This window comes from Branchiostoma belcheri, unplaced genomic scaffold, assembly GCF_001625305.1.
Source record: "Branchiostoma belcheri isolate BF01 breed outbred unplaced genomic scaffold, Haploidv18h27 scaffold63, whole genome shotgun sequence".
Lineage (NCBI taxonomy): Eukaryota > Metazoa > Chordata > Leptocardii > Amphioxiformes > Branchiostomatidae > Branchiostoma > Branchiostoma belcheri.
In genome coordinates this window covers 1,020,109-1,038,973 of record NW_017804276.1, presented here as the reverse complement: position 1 = coordinate 1,038,973, position 18,865 = coordinate 1,020,109, and the positions used below count along the sequence as shown (strand labels likewise).

Here is an 18,865-nt window from a genome sequence, read left to right as displayed (position 1 = left end):
AGTCCAGGTATTAACCTCCCTCAGTTCACCACTGGGGTGACCGCTCGATTCTGATGTCTCTACTCGGGATAGAGTTGCTTGACGGCTTTCTTTTGCCTTTTATTTTTTGAAACGTACAGTTACATTTTCTGCTTTTACAAAGGGTTGTAACGTTGTAAAATGAAATGCTGGCGCCTGTGTTTACGTTTTTGTCCCATAGGGTTTCGTGAGTCTGTTTTTAGATTACTAGCATAACAACGATTACACTGCGAGTATTATATGGGCAACAATTTTGGAGTTGGTAGAAATAATCCGGAAATGTTTATCAGAAATGTACGATTCAACATTTCACCCAGGTAAGTTATTGTAAAAAAGAGGGATTAAAAAAAAAATCAAACGTATTATGAAATCAACAGCAAGGTTTGAAGTTTCTGTATACATATGTAACGTTATATTTTTTCCTGGTGATGTGTATAACATTGTATCTCCTTTTTCTACCTTCCATACGAAGAAAAGTCATCTTTTGGACTAAATCTTTCAATTGTTTTGAATTTCATTATTAAAACTGACTATAGTTATACATAACAAAGAAAGCAACCAATTCATTTAGGAACAAGACTTTCAATCAGCTAACTTCTAAATGAAAATAAAATTTCATTGCTCTTCTTTGAATTATAAATATTCATATATATATATTTCACATTTTTATTTGGTTGGTAGCATTAAGTTTTTCTTCATTGAAGGCTTGATATTGTACCAAGGATTTTTTAACCCCCTTGATTGTACAATCATTGATACTTTACTTTATTGGTCAAAATTAAAAAGAAACACACAAGAAGTTTGCAATAAACAGTTGGCTTCAGTTATCAATATGAATATGACGTCTTTGGATCCACTTCCATTTTTCGTCAATTTACGAAGTTTTGATTAGGTAGTCATGCCACAATTGCATTCCAAAATTCAAATAAACATGGAACATTTCATCATAGTCAATGGAACAAAGTCAAAATTAATTTTCAAAATCAAATTGGTATGAAAAATGTATAATGTGTATACAAAACTCATTTCCTGAAAGCTCAATTTCATTTATTATTGATAATAAAGTAGAAACATAAGATTCATGAAAATATAATTGAAAAGCATATCATAGTTAAAAAGACCAATTGAAAAGAACTACCAGTACATGTATATGGGATCTTTGCAATAAAAAACATCATTCAGGCATTCAGACCTCTTGTGTCCACTTTCAAATTCCTTATGTACAAGTAATTACTATGTGGATTTCAATTTTTACTTTATTTCTCTTTTATTCGGTCCATCTTTTCCTATGACCAATCTGTGAATTCATAAATTTTTGGGTTATTTCTCTTTTATTCAGTCCACCTTTTTCTGTGACCAATCTGTAAATTCATAAATTCTCTGGGTGGTTTTATTTTATTTCGACCTCTCCGCAAAACCATTTTTTAGCTACCATGGTCTCTCTCGTATGCTCCGAAGAGACTCGGCGGCTAAAATAGGTTTCGATACCAGGCGAACATATTAAATCTCTCCTATTGCAGAGTCAGATTCTGGGGGGATGCTTAACCTCTACCAGGCACCGCGGATTGCTGGAAAAACAGTAGAAATTGGCCGAAATAAAGGGATAGTATACCAGAGAAGATCCCAGGCCATAGAAGATAAAATTTGCGACCCACGGACCTTTATATTCGTCAATTTCTACTATTTTATTCCAGCAATCCAGGGTGCCTGGTAGAGGCTAGGGATGCTCACATTGCTGGTGACTGAGTAACCCTCCCAGTGGAGAAGTGTGCCATTCTGGAAGTCTGGCAACACCATCAGGGGGTCGCAACCTTTGAACTTCTGTCTACAGGTAGCAGCCTGGGAGGAACTGGCCGCCATTCAAGGTAAGATCACACATCTCTGCTTTTCTCTGTCAAGTTTAGGATGACGCGTGACGTGGTTAAGATTTTGAGTCCTTAGATACATCGTACTTGTTACAAATGGACGGATAAATATGTCAAGATTATTGTTCTTGCCCATTCAGAACTTGAACAATTTTCTTAGCAAGAAGTAGCAAATACTAAGGAAGGTAGCTGGAATGTTACTGAAATGTCAGCTTGTAAAATTTCTTTTTTAGTATAGCTAATAATCCAGTATTCCTTTCGTTATACTCTAACAAACCATGAAACACTAAAGCATCTTTTTAGTGGATGAAATTCAGTCATATGTTGCAAAAATGCCCAAATGACGCTCAAATATATACATACGGTTTACTGTATTTACTGATGGACTTTGAAAACAAGATGAATTGTCAATTTTACTTTATGGAAAACTACTATCTTCATGGATTACTGAATGTTGTTGGAACAAGTTTCACGAAGTGTCAAAATTTACAGAATGTGTCTGGAGTCATCATAATGAAACATTCTTTTTCTATACATCAATACACAGCGCACCTGTTGTAGTCTTATGCTGGAGAACTTTTGTTCATGGTTTGTTATTATCTTTGCATCTTTTTTCCCCATGTAGTTTTTTGCATTTTGTTGCTACCCAGTAGTCATCAGATAGCACATAGCAATCAGAAAATAGCACATAATTTAGAAAGAAGGCTACTACTAAACTTAAAAGGAGGCTATGCGTTTTAGCAGGCTGTATGTACAGCAAATTAAAGCATTTTGTGAAGTAATTGCTTCAAGAAATCTTACTACATTTGTACTTTGCTATCTAATGAAAGAACAATGCATAACAAATGTCTGCTTCAGTGGTTTTACTTCATGTAGTCATGGAGGTAAAAAAATCACATGTGATCATGATGTGGTAAAGACCGGAAAATTTGTACACTGATGACTCTAGTGACTGAATGTGGACGGTGGAGTAAACAAACATTTTCCAAAGAACTGCAAAATATAATTGGTAACAAATGACATTCTTTCACTTGTTTCTTTTCAAGATAGTTTCATGTTGAATACTAGTAACTGAAATTACATGAATACATATTCTTGTCGAGAATAGAAAAGAATATAGAATAGACCCTGTGAATAGAAGTTGTGTTAGCATTTCTATAATATATAATTCATTTATAATGCAGATTTTTGATAGATGTGTAGAAATATTTCATCACTGTAATGTCTAGCATCTCAAAATTTCTACAAAACATTATGAATTAAACATTTTGCATTTATTTCATTCCATTCATACCGTAACACATAGACAGTGCTGTGACCCTTCTATATATTTTCATTAAGTCGTAAAAACAGATACGTTGTACCGGTTTCTTTAGATTGGTTGAGATAAATTTCTTGAAATGGTGCTCACGAAATGGAGGGAGTGCCGTGAATTAAAAGCAAATTCAATGTGGATGGCGCTTCCTTAAATAGCAATTCCTTGTAATTTGTTACAATTAACAACAGGCTTGTCTGAAGCTGAATGCTCAGTATTTGAAACACCTGGCGGAAGCCTGACATGAGCAGGACAAAGGCCCTTTGTGTTGATTCACTGGTAATTAGTCGTTGTTTTAAGCCCTGATTCACAGATCTTTCAACTGGCCTTTTGCAGGGCTTGTCAACCATAATTGTTTGATCGTACTGCACAAATTCACCTGAAACGGTACCAGATCAAAGAGTTCTGTGCTAATACAGCATCAGGTTGAAATCATGGGAGAAAATTTTCCAATATAACTATACCAGTTGTATGTACAGGTGCTGTATAGTTTTAAAGTTTGACTTTTGTGAAGAAATATGTCTAAACATGACTGTTAGGTTAATTGTATACAATTTACATTGGATTCAGATAAAACAGAAAGATGGCTAGTAAATGTGGCCCCAAGTAGGCAAGTGCTGCTAGCTATCGCGATATCAACACTTCTGAATTATCTACCTTCTTTTGTCTTAATTTTTAAATTAAAAAGTTTCTCTAGAATGTTGATTTTATGTGTTTATCTCCAAGCAGAGGTTAGGTTTGGCTTGATGTTTTACGCCCATTTTCTAAATCATTCTAGTGATCATAGATGGGAGGCCAACTAGATAAAAACTGGGACCACCAAAAGGATATAGAAATAAAAAAATTCTGCCCTAAAATGGTTCAAAATCATGCATGAAACACTAAGCAGAACTACACATGGGGGCCTGCATGCCCTTTTTCGTAAGGCATAATCAAGCCTTTTTATTCCTTCGTAATCCGTAGACAGCCTCCCAAAAAAATCAACGTAATTCTTGATAGCACATTATCCGAAAAGTGTAAACTTGTAATCAGCTCTGAGAATTTAACGTACTTCGTAATCGGCGCAAAAGTTTTACGTACATGTAATTCTTAACCCCCCCTCCATGCAGGCCCTCACACATCTGCTTGAAGATTAACCACACACTGCCTCCCAGTTTACAAAGTATGTGTCCCACGATCTTGGCGAACAAATCTGGTCGTCTGCCACATCCTGGCTTCCTTCTTCATCGTGCACTTGATGGCCCAGGAAGCGGGGTCATGTGCGTGCCATATTGCCGGGGCATTAGAGGTGGTCCCAGACATTTTTAGCTCACCTGATGACAACTAATGCACGCTTCCCCAGTTTCTGACTGAGAACACATCAGCCTTGGGGGTCTGCACAACTATTTTCCACCATTTCTTCTTCCCAAACATTTTCATAATGACACAAGTATGAAAACTGCAGCAAAAAGGGTTTAAAACTTTAAGTTTTTCGTGTTTTTGTTGCCAAAGGTTTTGTTCGTCAGGGCTATGGGACACAGCACATTACCCCTTGGGTCAGGAAAGGAATTCATGTATTTATTTACAAATTCTTATTTTTTAAAGACAGAGTTGAGGTATGACCCCCAGGTGTCTGCACCAGAGTTTTGCAAGGAAAAGAACAAAAGATTGAAACGGTCTTAGGAACACAACAAGGAATGGACGATCGGCAAGTTTCAGAAGCTGCTTTAGAAGAAGTCAGACCGAGTGTTATTCTAGTTCTTTGTGGTCTGATTACGGTTCACCATCACATTTAGAAGAAACACCTTATTTTCTACAGACAGCTTGCTGGTATTTGTTGACAAAACTGCATAGACATTTCATGCATTCCTATATTATCTGAATTTAAAATGATTTTTTTTCTCAAGTGTAATTAATGAAAGAATAATGGTGATAAAGAAGAACTTTTTCTCACAAGTTCCATTTTCATTTCCTTTTAGGTATCAAGACATTCTTGCTAAGTTTAAAGATGGGGACTACAGAATACAGTGCAAGGAATTTTCCGTCACTCAAGTAGAATCCAAGGTTAAACAAAGTTTTCCCTCTAATCCAGGATTAGGAAGCCACCACATCCCTCCACGGGGGTGTCAAGGCTCTTTCATTTTACACTCTTTTCTACTGATGTCATGTACACTGTAGGGGCAAGTGCTTCATATGAGCTTCCTATGGTGAGCGAGCTACAAGTGCTAACAGTTCTTCTTTTTCTTTTGCAAACGTTTTGGTCGATATAGAGAATGGAAGCTGTGCGAGTGTAATAGGCCAGTCCTTGATCCCCTGTATCCCCTGTTCCGGTAGGATGGTAGGTCCCCTTGCCAGGTGCCTGTCTACCCTGGATAAACCCGCCTGTCAATCTGAGTGGGCGGGCAGTCTGGCTAGACCTCAAAACGGCCTCAACATTGAAATTCAACATTTGAAAATATCAGCTTTTTTTTGGTAGAACCCCAAATGGTGTGAGAGCATGAGACATTTTTCTGTGAAATCTTAGAAAAGCATCTCTACAGCATGAATCTTTTTCAGTCACCCAAGGTAGCCATGTTTCCTTGTCAGATGAGCTGCCCATAGCCCTCCTGTCATCAGTGATTATTTGAGCCACAGACACGTTGGTAAACACATGGCCGTCTCTGCTCCGGGATAATTAGCTCTCATCCGGACGGACGAACAGATTTCAATAGAAGTGTCTAAAATTAGAAACAAGTTTCTGAGATTTCTGTTTCCACTCTAAAGAATCGACACGAGAAGATGGACCAAGTTCTGAACATCCAAGACTGTAGGACTGCATACCTGTAAAAATTTTTAGGTAGAAAACTAGAATTGTACCTATAGCATACTGTACCTGACCAAGCTAAAACGTTACTTGGTAGTTGATATACTCAAAGGCAATTCAAACTCTACTACTGGATAAAACAGAAATAAAGAAATAAATTGCAGAGATTACTTAGGATGTAGTTACTAGATAAAATTTTATAGACTAACGATGTTTAAGAGTTAGTCTAAAATGTTCACAATTTGGCATTTGAAAATAAGGAAAACTTTGTTGTAATACTCATTCTTTGAGAATGACATATGTAGATTTTCGTTAGACAAAGATAACAATTGACCACTTTGATTCGTCAAAGATGACAATTTACCCCTAAAAAGAAGACAGTTGGCCAAGCTTGCATACATTGTAGGTCTAGCCTCCATAGCATGCCAAAAACCGGAGGTTTTGGGGGTCTTTGGGATCTTTTATGTGCTATTTTCTGATTACATATAGACAACATAGCCGGCCTGGCTGATCAGAAAAGAACCGAAGACCACCAAACCCCCAGTTCTATAAGCCTGCTATGGAGGCTAGCATAGATCCGGGTTCTGTACCTTTACCTGTTAGGTTCAATGAGCACTACAGAAGACTACAACTTGGTCTAAGACTTCACAATGTATCCTCGTCATGCCTGAAGAATGTAGCCGGAACCTTGGTCCATGTCTTTATTAGAGGGTGCACATGATGCATTGCTTGGACTACATTAGAGTAATTGCATTTGTCAGTCTTGGTGTTGTCATAAGTCATCCCGGGTCAACCGCATTGCAGAAGATCTAATTGGGCGAGAGAGTCTGCAGGAAGCTGTCATTTTATTGTTACGGAGTGGGGGTATCCTTCAGGGTTTTAATTGTACCTTTCTGTGGCTGCAAGACAGTGTCAAAGTGGCATTGCCGTATCCAATATGCCAACCGTTTGGCTGGCGAAAAAAAGATACATGTAGTACATTAAGGAAGCCCGATTAAAGTGCCTACAAACACTCAAAAAAATAATCCAAAGCATCCTTTTTTATCCATCTTCAGTAAGGGAGAAAACTAGAGTTGCAAGACTTTGGCAATAACTTTGCAAACTGATCAAGATTTATTTTCTAAAAGATGTGCCAGATTAGACAGATATGTAAGCAACAAAAAGTGGAAAAACAGACTCTTGGCTCATCAGTTATTTCCTCTAATACATCTTTAAGTGTAAAATCATCAAATTTTGTCATCACATTCACAAAAAGTTGTTTTTTTTTTTTCATCAGGAACAGCAGCTTTCTTTCTTTTAAGTTTTAGAATTTTCTGTCTTAACCTTGAGATCAAAATTCTTTCAAGTTTTTATGGACAGGAAGAAGAGATGTTGTCATCACAGTCGCTTGCCCTCCAGTCAATAATAACAGTGTTGTCAAGTGCGGAATCAAAAAGTTAAACATAGCAGAGTCCTAAAAAGTCAAAGAAGTTTTACGTCTTTAACTGAGGCAGAGAGAATCTAAACCCCACAAAAATTGATCGATGGGCCCAGAAAAACATACATAAATTTGTTTGGCCTTTAAAAGTTGTCAGATGTAAAGGCTTAACCAAGCAGAGGATGGAACTTGAGTACACATCTGTGCTCATACTGGTTTGTCTGCATTTGCTGCTATAGTCAGAATTGTCTATTTGCTCTTAGGGGTGGGGTGTAACATATCAAATGTCGCCCCCTCTTGCAGAGCAAATATCATTTCTAGTGCAAACACATTTCTTAATCAGCTCATATTTTCAGTTTACAGGGCCGTACCACTCGGGTTTACAGCAGCGGGGGAGGGCAGGGTGGGGAAGATGAATGTGTTCGGGGGCTAGTCGAGGTTGACAGGTTATCGCGACAGGTGACGTTGTCAAAACATTTCTTGGGAGAAAAGTTTGCAAGAATTTGCCGCACAGCACTGGTTTAGAGTGCGTTCCACCGCAAGGAGACTGTTTTTGTATTTGGAGATGGTCGTGACATATGAGCCAAACACACCCAGTGTGTGTTTAACAAATATAAAGGGACATTCCTTTGCATCTGTTTGATGGCAACTCAAACATGTAACATTAGTCAATATTTGCGTAAAATCTGGGTTGAATGTGTGTTTGCTCCAGATGGGGTTTGTCGAGGGCTGGGGTCACCGTCCTGATAATCCCCAGGATTATCGTAGATATCACTCCAGCAGGATGCAAAAGAATTTGCAGGTGGTAAATCTAAGACGAAGAGCAGTGGCCGTGGCTTAGAATATTGGTGACATTTCAGATATGTCCGGGGTAAAGGCTGACTGGGTGAGAAATGTGGGTGTGTTGGGTATGATTTATGCTCTGGCATCCCCACTCCAAGCCATAAACATGATTTGTATGGGACGAATATTCAGTTTTCAGAGGAAGTCATGCAGAAATTACGGACTACACCTTGGTATGACTCATAAGTGGTTATTCATACGTGCGTCTAAAAGGAAGCTCTTGTGTTGTTTTGTCCACAGAGATGACAGGGCTTTACAAGAGCACTGGCGTGATTGGAAGACAACAGGACGGTCGGAAAAAGGAAAAGAAGGGGGAAGCGAACATCTTACGCAGACAACAATGGCAATGACTCACTACAGACATTTGGCAACACAACATGACGTTAAGAAAACATTAGCTGCTACACTGTCTTGAAAAGAAAACTTAAGGATGTGCTGTTGTTTTTTTTCAAGAAAGTTCTTTTTCTGAAGATTATGACTCGTACTCTTATCTATATGACATCCCAGCTTAGTTAGGCTGAGATATTTCCCCGACGCATCATGTTTTTATTCCCATGGACATTCCACGTGTTCACCTCAAAGCTCATACTGCGTTCTATGTTCAAGGGAAATCATCTGGCATAATTCAGCCCCAGGCCGTGTTGTATTATCAGTGACCCATATGCAAGTCAAGGTAATAGGGTTGTATGAACTGACGCTCCCATAAGTGTCCATGATCACTGCTGTAAGCTCTTTTGACCTCCTCATGCCCGATTGTTTTCGTTTCATAAATTGTCGTGCTGTCCCTGTAGGTAGAACAAACAAACACTCCCCAGGGATCCATTGTTCTGTGCTTACAAAACAGGACAATCCTTTGCTTATGTAATAACCTGTGCATATTTGTTATATATACAGGAGATAACGCGTTTCCTGTCCATTGTGTTCGTGCACATGAATATGAAAATTTATCCGCCTTTGTCACGAAAACAAAGCAGGGGATGTAGATTTTTGTGTTGCTTCAACAAGTACATCTGTTGCTAATGCAGAATAATCCTCAGCTTTTGTAGTTTACTTTCAGCAAAATTTCTCATGGACGTTTGTTATGGCAAGAAGTTGTAGAATGTCCTTGGTTACAGCAAGTCTTTGGTTTTCTGTTGACGAATATCTGCTGATGTGGACCCATGTCTGGAACTAACTTTTCAGTTAGTCATTGTGGAAAAATTTATATTTCTAATTTATGTCATAACATCACGCTTCTTTTGATGCTGCATTCAGAAAAGATCAATCAATAAAGATTTTAATTTACTATACCTGTAGTGTCCGTGGATGCTTATTGCTGTCTTTGTTGTGCTTTTATATATAAAGATGTATTTTAATGAAAATGTTCCGCATTCTTATGAAGTGACAATATTGAAAATTAAGATTTTCTTTATCTCTTATAATTGCTATATACTGTATATATACATATAATATGATGCACAATGATGGTATGATTTAAAAGACAAAGCCACAAAATGTAAAAAAATCATACTTTGTCTATGAAATATGAAATAGACAAAGTATGATTCTTTTTTTTAACGTTTTGTGGCTTTGCTGTCTATTAAATCATACTATCACTGTGCATCATATTCTAATTCTTAAATCAAGGCTCACATAAATCCAATATTGGTTGCTCAATAGTCGCTTAGTAATCTCCGAAATCTGCAGTGGAAAGGAGAAGTTAGAAATACTACAGGGATACAGATACATGGCAGTAGAATGCTGGTCACAGATATTATTGGTTAGATGACTTTTGACCACTGAGCTACATCGTAAGACAGAATATGTAGTGTAAACATATGGATAAGGCAAAATCGTCTTGTCACACTTGCCAAGATATAGTGGTATTTCTTAAAAACAGCTCTTAGCGACGATGACATCCTGATAGCACAGTTTGTGTGTTTTCTGAATCAGTGTGTATTTGATTCGTGTTTATATCAGATTCTGTGATTGTGTTGTTGTTGTTCGGACTCACATCCTGTCCTAACATATACATGCATGTATACAATCTCCCAGAGTAGCAAGTGTAGTCCAGTGATCTGAAAGAGGCCTTACCTCGGAACCAAGAGTGATCGCGGTTGTTGTCATTTACTTGCTACTGGAAAGTGGAAAGGGTCACAGTCCTTAGGCCACACAAATTTAATTTGTTGGTTCTCGGATTTTTTCAGAAAAAATATGAAGTGACAGGGTAAAAAAAAATTAAAAACAGGTCTAAGCATCCTATTATAGCCTCAAATGCTTCGATAGGCAATGGCATCGTGAAGTCAACACAAAAGGCTGGGTTAAAATCTAAACATTCAAGGAATTATGAACTTCTTATCAAACCACTGCATTGATAGATGGAAAAACTGTACCAACTAGGAAGAATTTAGGACTTTTCTCAACTGTTAGGGGCAAAATATGAGCCTTTTTGAGTTGATTCAGAAGAATCTTTTTTTTTACAAATCAGAAAAAAAAATGAGGCGAATCCGAGAACCAACAAATTTAATTGGTGTGGCCTTAGGACGGGATGCTATGTCATCTTCCACTGTTGATTTGTACTTGTCCAAAAGAACTAGTAGGTGAATGTTCCCAATACAGGGAACCTACATACACTGTACACAGCATCTGTCTTCTCTGTCACGACCAGTGGAAGATTGGCTCAACTGTTTATCGGGCATACGGAAGCTTGATGTGCGTTCTAGTCACACAGGAACAATGGATTGGTACTTGCATCAAGTTTTTCCAATTAAAAGTAAAGTAAAATTTTTGACAACTTACAACATTGCAGCATTAAGACAGGTTTGCTTGTCTGTAGGCAAGTACGTATTTCAAACTCCGGTCTTGCATGTGACGTCATCTCAGACCAAAGCAGGGGTGTTTTTGTTTATGTATGCTGGTCCTGATTCTGAGACTTAACGAGCCCAGTCCACCTCAAGTTCAACACTGTAAGCAAAACCACTGAACTTTTCCCAGCTGTAACAATAAATTCTCTATGACAAGTTGAGTTGCAACACATAAATATAACAGGGCCATGGTAGAAAACATACACCGTCCTGTTTGATAAAGAAACACCACATGGGCATCAAACATGTTACAGAAGAGGAGATTTGGTCTTCACAGGTACAGATGTGAATGTTGAGAGAAAAGTTAGCAGAACATTACATGTACATGTATAAGCATGGTTTTGTAGTGCTGTAAATCTGCCATTGATGATTACAAGGTGGATTGCCTCATTTGAAACGATACTATTAGAGCTAAAAATGCTTATTTGCTATTTCAAATGAAAAATTTAAAAAATTGCAGAATCAAAATGAACATCTTGAAATTTTGGGTATTTCAATGGCAGTTTGGGTATTTCAAGGACATGTCTTTGAGTATTTTATAAGAATTTTTTTAAAAATTGCAGGTGAAATTTGTGACAACACCAGTAACAAAATTCATTGTATTTCCAGCCCTGCTGTAAAGACTGCTCCTTTAATACCCTAGATTTGGGACAAACAAACATTTCAATTTGCAAGGATGGCAGCCACTTTGTGCACCGGAATGACGTCCTTGTTTCACATACTAGTATTACACGATTGTAATAGATTTGGTCCTTCTATAAATGTTGACTTAAAAAGTAACTGGAACCTAAGCAAATAAGTGTCAATATATTCATATGACCCTTTTTGATAACCCATACAAAAGGAACGACCACACATGATGCTTTGTGAGCTGTATGATTTTCCTGTTGTGGTCCAAAACAGGTATATTTACTAAGTTCTTCAACCTAGGGCCACACCAATTTAATTTGTTGTTTCTCAGATTCGTCCTGTCCATTTTTTTCTGATTTGCAAAAAAAAAAAAAGAAGATTTTAGGTTCTGAATCAACTGCAAAATGCTCAATGAAAGACATATTTTGGCCCCAACGGTTGAAAAAGTCCTTTTCTTCCTAGTTTTTAAAGTTTTTCAATGTAACAATGCAACCTTGTTTCATTTAAAGTTCAAAATCTATTGTTTTAATTATAAACCAGCCTGGTATGTTGACTTCATGGCTCATATTGTAACATTTCCAGCCTGTCGCCCTGTTGCTTCATATTTTTTCTAAAAAAATCAGAGAAGCAACAAATTAAATTGGTGTGGCCTAGGATATAAAGAGCTTCATTTGGAAAATTACAACTCACTCATAAAAATGATTAACTGTATTGAAAATGATATTTCAACTGTCAATGTCGATGTGGCATTTGTCATAGATGAGGCCGTCTAAAATTTGTACTGTCCAAACTTCACTCATTTTTGCTGGCACAAGTACACTGTTCATCTGTCTACCCAGCATTGAAAAGTGTTGCTGGAGTATTGTAAGCCCAGGACTCAAGGTCATAATCATAATATGGACAAAGAAAAAGCATCATAGAGGCATCAGGTTTTGCCACTCAGACTTCAGGAAAATGTGGTTGCTAAAGGACTTGATTTGACATAATGTATGAGCGAGCAAGCAGTGTCAGAGAGACCCAGAAAACAGTAGCCCATTCTTTAGCACCCCTCTGACAGTGATTAGCTTGTCTAATTACTGAGAATTCCCAGTGGGCTGAGGCAGCCTGGAGGTTTGTGGCTAGGAAGTAGTCTTGTGTGCAGACCTATTTTAGTAGCCTCTACCAGGCTTCAGAAGGGGCTGGAAAGAGTAGCCTCTACCAGGCACTGCGGATCGCTGGAAAAATAGAAAAACCCGTGGGTCGCAATTTGGATCTTCACTCTGGCCGGATCTTCTCTGGTATACTATCCCTTGATTTTGGCCAATTTCTACTATTTTTTCAGCAATCTGTGGTGCCTGGTAGAGGCTAGGAAAGAGCAGAATTCGGCTAAATAGACAGATACATGTAACATGTCAGGGTCTGCTAGAGGAGTACAATTTTTGGAACGGCAAACTACGCCTTTGGTGTACCAACTCCCCAGGCATGTTATCTGTCTATTTTGGCCAGTTTCAGCTCTTTCCAGCCACTTCTGAAGACTGGTAAAGGCAAGGACAATAAAACGTCCTTGGTAAAGGGTACTATTTTTGCTGCAGATTTTTTCCTCTTCGAATAAAGCAAAAGAGACATTGCAGATAAATTAAATTCAAAATTACCTGCACCACATAAACCTATTTACCTGTACAACTCCTTTATGTCCATCAAATATGATGTTCCTGGCACAAGTATTTAGATTAGAGACTAGCATGTACTTCTGAGTTGCATTTATGTACTTTCGACAATTTTGAGTTGACTTTGTGCACTTTTGGCTCTTATGTACCGCTTATGACTTTGTATTAAGTTCTTTAATTTCATTTGATGTTTCCAGTCTGACTTTTTGATTTGGACTTGGCTTTATGTTTCTAGGATTTCTGTACCTTATTCTGTTTATGTCAATGTTTATGTTCTGGTGGCCTTTTAAGCCCATATGGGCTGGGCGACAAAAGTCACAAGACACGCAAATAAAAATTCATTCATTCATTCAGTACAGGTAGACATCAGAAATACCTGCACAACTTTTACCTCCATCACACTGCATACATGCAGGTGGTATTTCAAGGTCTGTGTGAACTCTTGCTCTGACTTTACCTACACACAAACAATAGAAGTGAAAACAACACCTGAGCTATCAGTCATTAAAAAAAAACCTATGACACCCGAAACCGAATATCTGAGCACAAACACACACATACAAAAAAGAGGATAGGCAATCATTGGTTTGCTTTGAAATTTGATATTTCCATTTGGATCAGCATAAATCTGTATAACAATCTTATCATATGTCAACAGGAATCTGAATTGAATGGACTGAAAGGTACAGTTTCTGTTAAGAATTGATAGCTTGAAGTATTACAGGGCGACACTTTTCTTATGGAATGTGCCATCTGAGCATCTAGCAGTACAGTAAAAATATCCTATCATCAGGTAAAATCTACCTGGAAGTTTCTACATTGGAGTGTAGGAAAATGGCTTTTGGGAAAATAATCACTATAGATATAGCCATAAATTCATTTGTTGGTTTTATATTTACGTGTATTAACTTATCATAACAAGAGGGCCTTCGTACAGTAGGCCATAATGTTAATACTTTGCCCGATCCTAAAATAACTAATTATGAAATAAATAAAGTTGTACAATAGAAAGTCTAAGTTGTAAAATAGAAAGTAGGGTATGTATTATGTAACCATACTTCAAGTTAAGAAATTTGTTGGGTTGCGTGACAAGAATTTACCTGTACTTTTTCTTTTAAAAAAATTAGAAGATACCAGATGCCATCTTGTACTATGTAACTATTATTTTCTGTGTTGAGATGTCAGTAAAATATAATCTCATTTCTGCAACCTTTTTACCAACAGTAACATCCTGTTTCTGAAGACAGTGGACACTAGTGAGAGAAGGCCATTGCCATGTAGACAGACTTCTGCATCCTGTTGCCATGGTGACAGACACCTGCATCCTGTTGCCATGGTGACAGACATCTGATCCTGTTGCCATGGTGACAGACTGCATCCCAGGGGGGGCCCAGCTGCAACCTGCAGACAACAAGATTTGAAAAGTAGCCAATCAGCAACATGAAACAAAAGACATGTTTTTGAATTCACTCTTTAATGTACCACTTATATAAGGGCTGACAAAAGGTATGCATGTTGAAGAAAATATGTCAATATTTGGAAGCCCATCTTATATCATCAGAGAGTGCCAAGATAATAGAAATTCCACCAGAAACAGTACACATTACATAGTCTCATCCTGACTACATACTAGTAGTCTGTACAGTGCATTATTTTACAACTTGCCATACATATATTTTTTATTATCATGTATCATATACATGATACAGATGACAAGGGCCCAAGAAGAAGATCATATACATGTATGACTATCATCCATTGTTGATGACAGTTTCAAGAGTAACACTATACTTAGTTATTACAACTGTAGATGATGGTCAAAAGATATCATAAACAAAATTGTTGTAATATGAAATGCAAGTCTGTCCAGTGCAGTACATCTTCAAAAAAAGGATTTATTACAAAAAATTAGGGTCATTGTTAATCGAGTTGTTTTTGTGAAACCACATGTAACAAGTACCTTGGACAAGTTTGTGGGTCCTAAAACTTTCCCCTCATTTGCATAAATATAGATTCAAGGATGAAAAGCTATCTTGGTCAGCCTACTAATCTATATGTTGGACCAATCAGCATCCATATTGATTTCGACTGATTGTTTCCTTCGACCAGAGGCAGTTTTACAAAAGAAACTGATTTCAATTTGTTTAGACTATCCTAGAAGTGAAATTTGCCGTGTTCTCCCTGGAGCAAAAATTGATGGCCAACTCCTTTCCAAAACGGGATAATTTTGGAGAGAAATTTAATTACAGAAAGAGTTTTCATTCCGTTACGAGGCTTAAAAAAGGTGTGAAAAGAGAACTGCTCCTACGTGGCTTTCCTTGCCTTCCAAAATCATGCTGTAGACTGGATATACATCACATTATGTGTTGTGTATGATACATGTGGACAACCATTAGGAGGTTCGATCACTCGCGGGGAAGCTCCAGTTCCTGACTGAAGAATTATCGGAAAACCTCTCATTTTCTCCGATGCAGTCTCACGGAAAATTTGCCGCTCCGTTCTGCAGCCAGGATTTCAACCACAATAACCTCGTTCAAACCCTCGCCGGACAGCAAATTAAAACCCACAAGATGCTCGCCCAAGGGGCATGAGGCGGTTCTGACGTACTATACGCGGCAGAAAAGCTGCGGGAAAACTCATCTGGACTGGACCCTACTTTGTTGGGTATTTTCTAATTAGCATTTGTGGTTGAAGGGTTCCATTTGGAAGTGCAAATGCTGAATCAATACGTAATTGTGGAGAAGGCTTTTATGCTTGATGCAAACGAGTGATATTGGTTTTCCAAAAATATATACCATTTCCGATGTCAAATTATGTGCCACATTATTTTCCCCATTCCAGACATGCCCCGGGAATAATTGATTTTGGGAGGTGGTTAATCCCATGGTGCGATGTCGGGGCATATGCCCGCACCATTTCCCATTCATTCTACATTGCATTCCTCCATTAAACAAGCATTTGTTGTAATGGCTTTTCATACTTTCATAACTCGGCGGTGCCCTGATGCGATTACATCTCCGGGCGCGCGCTGTCATCAGCGGTATACGCGGCGCATCGCCATCTCGTACGACTGACCCCGCCATTTGCATGTTTAGGATCTCCATCTTTCATCACCGCAAAAAGGACCAAAAATGGCGGCAATGATATCATACCAACCGAAAGGCTGAGATCGTCGTTCAGAAATAGATGGTTCCTGTTGACGGAAGATAAGCAAGAAATATGGCTTGGTCGCTTGGTGGGAATCGAACGTTGGGTGCCAGAATTTTGCTGGACAACTTTGCTGTCCTTCCCCTAAATTCTTTCTTTACATGCTTCCCACCAAAATTCTTATGAACAAGCTGAACAGTACTTTATCAAATATCATGAGTAGAAACAGGTTTAAGTAAAGATAAAATGAAAGGGAACTGACAAGAAAAGTCTTCAGGACAAACTTATATTTCTAAGTTATCACTTATTTCGACTACCACAGTATTATTCATTCACTTTGTTATCACTAACAATAACAGGGTGGACAACCATAAAAAAACAAACAGAATTTGAGAAGAGAATGCAAACTAAAGAAGTTGTTAAAGAAACAACAGCATTATTTGATATCCTAAAACATTCTCCTACCCTCCACCAAAGATCAATTGATGTTGGTGAGTGGTGAAAGTTTGCTTCCTACAGGACTGTTTGGGTACAAACACGTGGTTAATGTAGTGTATCCTGTGGAAAATTACTACACAAGCCATATCCACATGACCTGTATTCAACATGATGGTTTCACCTTTCTGACCCTACATGCTTATATTGTTATAAAATGTTTGAGGTCCCTAGACAGATGGTCCAATACTGTATTGTACAAACAGGGAAGGAAAGTTTGATCACACTAAGTAAGAAGAGTTGATTTTTTAGACACCTTGTACTGGAATGCTCAGTATACAGTATACTATTGTATTAACAATGTCAAGTTGCTTAAAAGATAAAAATGTTATCATATTACAGCAGTGTTTTTTTCATCATTGAGTAACTACATTTCATGCTGTCACAAGACACCTGGTTGTCAAGGCAATATATCTTGTAAATGACCAATCAGACCACTTTTTTCTGTTGCCAAGGTTACAAAGTTCCTAGGAACCAATCAGGAGTGCACCAGTCTCCAAAGAAGTACACTGAAACTTAGACACCTGGTTGTCATGGCAATATGTCTTGCAAGTGACCAATCAGAGCCCTATTTTACTGTTTCTAAGGCTACAAACTTTTTGGGAACCAATCAGAGGTGTCTTAGTCAGAAACAGTTGACTGAAACCATAAAACACCAGACACAACAATCTAAAAATGGTACTGAATAGAAAATTTAAGAAAATTTTTTTTCTGGTCTATTGGGGTTTGCAATGGAAGGTGTTGTAGAGCGTCACCTCCAATTCTGTAAAACAAGTTCTCTTTTCTCATCCTCTTTTAAAGTCCCAAACCGCTCTCCAAGTTCCGACTACTTCAGAAATCTCCAGGTTAACTCCCGATCAGAAAAATCATATCTTATTGATACCTGGTCAACCTCTTTCCTGAATAAGTAATGATCATTTTGTTAGAAGCTAACTAAATTATGCATCTTTTGGCCTGTAAAGTGCACATTTCTATGATGGCAGGGGGATCCAATTCTCCGCACCAGCTTCATCATAATACGCAATTTACGGGTAGATTAAAGTTGGGGTTTATCTTCATTTCGGCCGGACATGTCGGAGATTCTGGCCGGAGCGTGTGCGTGTTGACGGGGGGTGATGTTGGGGGGAGATAACCGTCATTAACTCTCAGCACATCCATCACCCTCCCCACATCTCATCCCCGCACATTTCATACACACGGCTCATAATGTATGCATAATGAGACATTTGGCGGGCAGGATATCAGATAACGGGGGTGAAATAGCCCCCATATTGCAGGAATCTCTCCGTCATCAGAGCTGTGTTGATGAGTAGCGGATGATAATAAGCAAAATGAGTTACCGGGAAAAAACTCATAATGGACAAAGTCAAATGACTTCCATTATGGGCAGTCGTCCTTGTTAATGGATAAACTGTACGGGATTCCATATCCGAGATACCGACGGGACCTTTTTTTTCTTTCTTCTGAAGGTATATCGACCTGTCATTGCCACAAAGAATGCAAGGTGCGGACTCTCATTGACTCTCATTGAAGTGACATGTCCTTTTCAGCGAGTCTGATTAAGAGTGGTATGTTATCCCAAGGTCAAAAGTGGCATTTCGTTGGGGGGGGGGGAAAGGTAGAGCCAGTCACTCGTCTATTGACAGCCTTCAAAACTGCACAATTCTTGTTTACGATGATTTAACATTTATAGAGACTCGGAGACAAAAAATTTATTCCAAGGATTTCTACATCAGCTACAGTAAACTAACACCTACAGTTTTTATATCGTGTGTGGTAAAGGAAATCTTCTTCTTCTTCTTGAGTACTCTCTAACCACCCCTACTGGGGTATCACTGAGAGGGGGGGGGGTGGGGCGACGGAC

At 38.3% G+C, this 18,865-nt stretch overlaps 1 protein-coding gene and 1 long non-coding RNA gene across 3 annotated transcripts in view; one reads left to right on the top strand and one right to left on the bottom strand.

The window, feature by feature from the left end:
* LOC109483258 overlaps window positions 1–9,524 on the top strand; it is an 11,572-nt gene extending 2,048 nt beyond the window's left edge. For both annotated transcript variants that reach the window (XR_002141008.1, XR_002141007.1), the window contains exons 2-3: window positions 1,713–1,883; window positions 8,481–9,524. This is a non-coding gene — a long non-coding RNA (uncharacterized LOC109483258). The remainder of the gene's footprint in view (window positions 1–1,712; window positions 1,884–8,480) is intronic.
* A 4,648-nt stretch (window positions 9,525–14,172) lies between these two features.
* LOC109483256 (RE1-silencing transcription factor-like) overlaps window positions 14,173–18,865 on the bottom strand; it is a 55,708-nt gene continuing 51,015 nt past the window's right edge. Inside the window, exon 7 of the mRNA XM_019786245.1 lies at window positions 14,173–14,760. The gene's annotated coding sequence lies outside the window, so the exon portion shown is untranslated. The remainder of the gene's footprint in view (window positions 14,761–18,865) is intronic.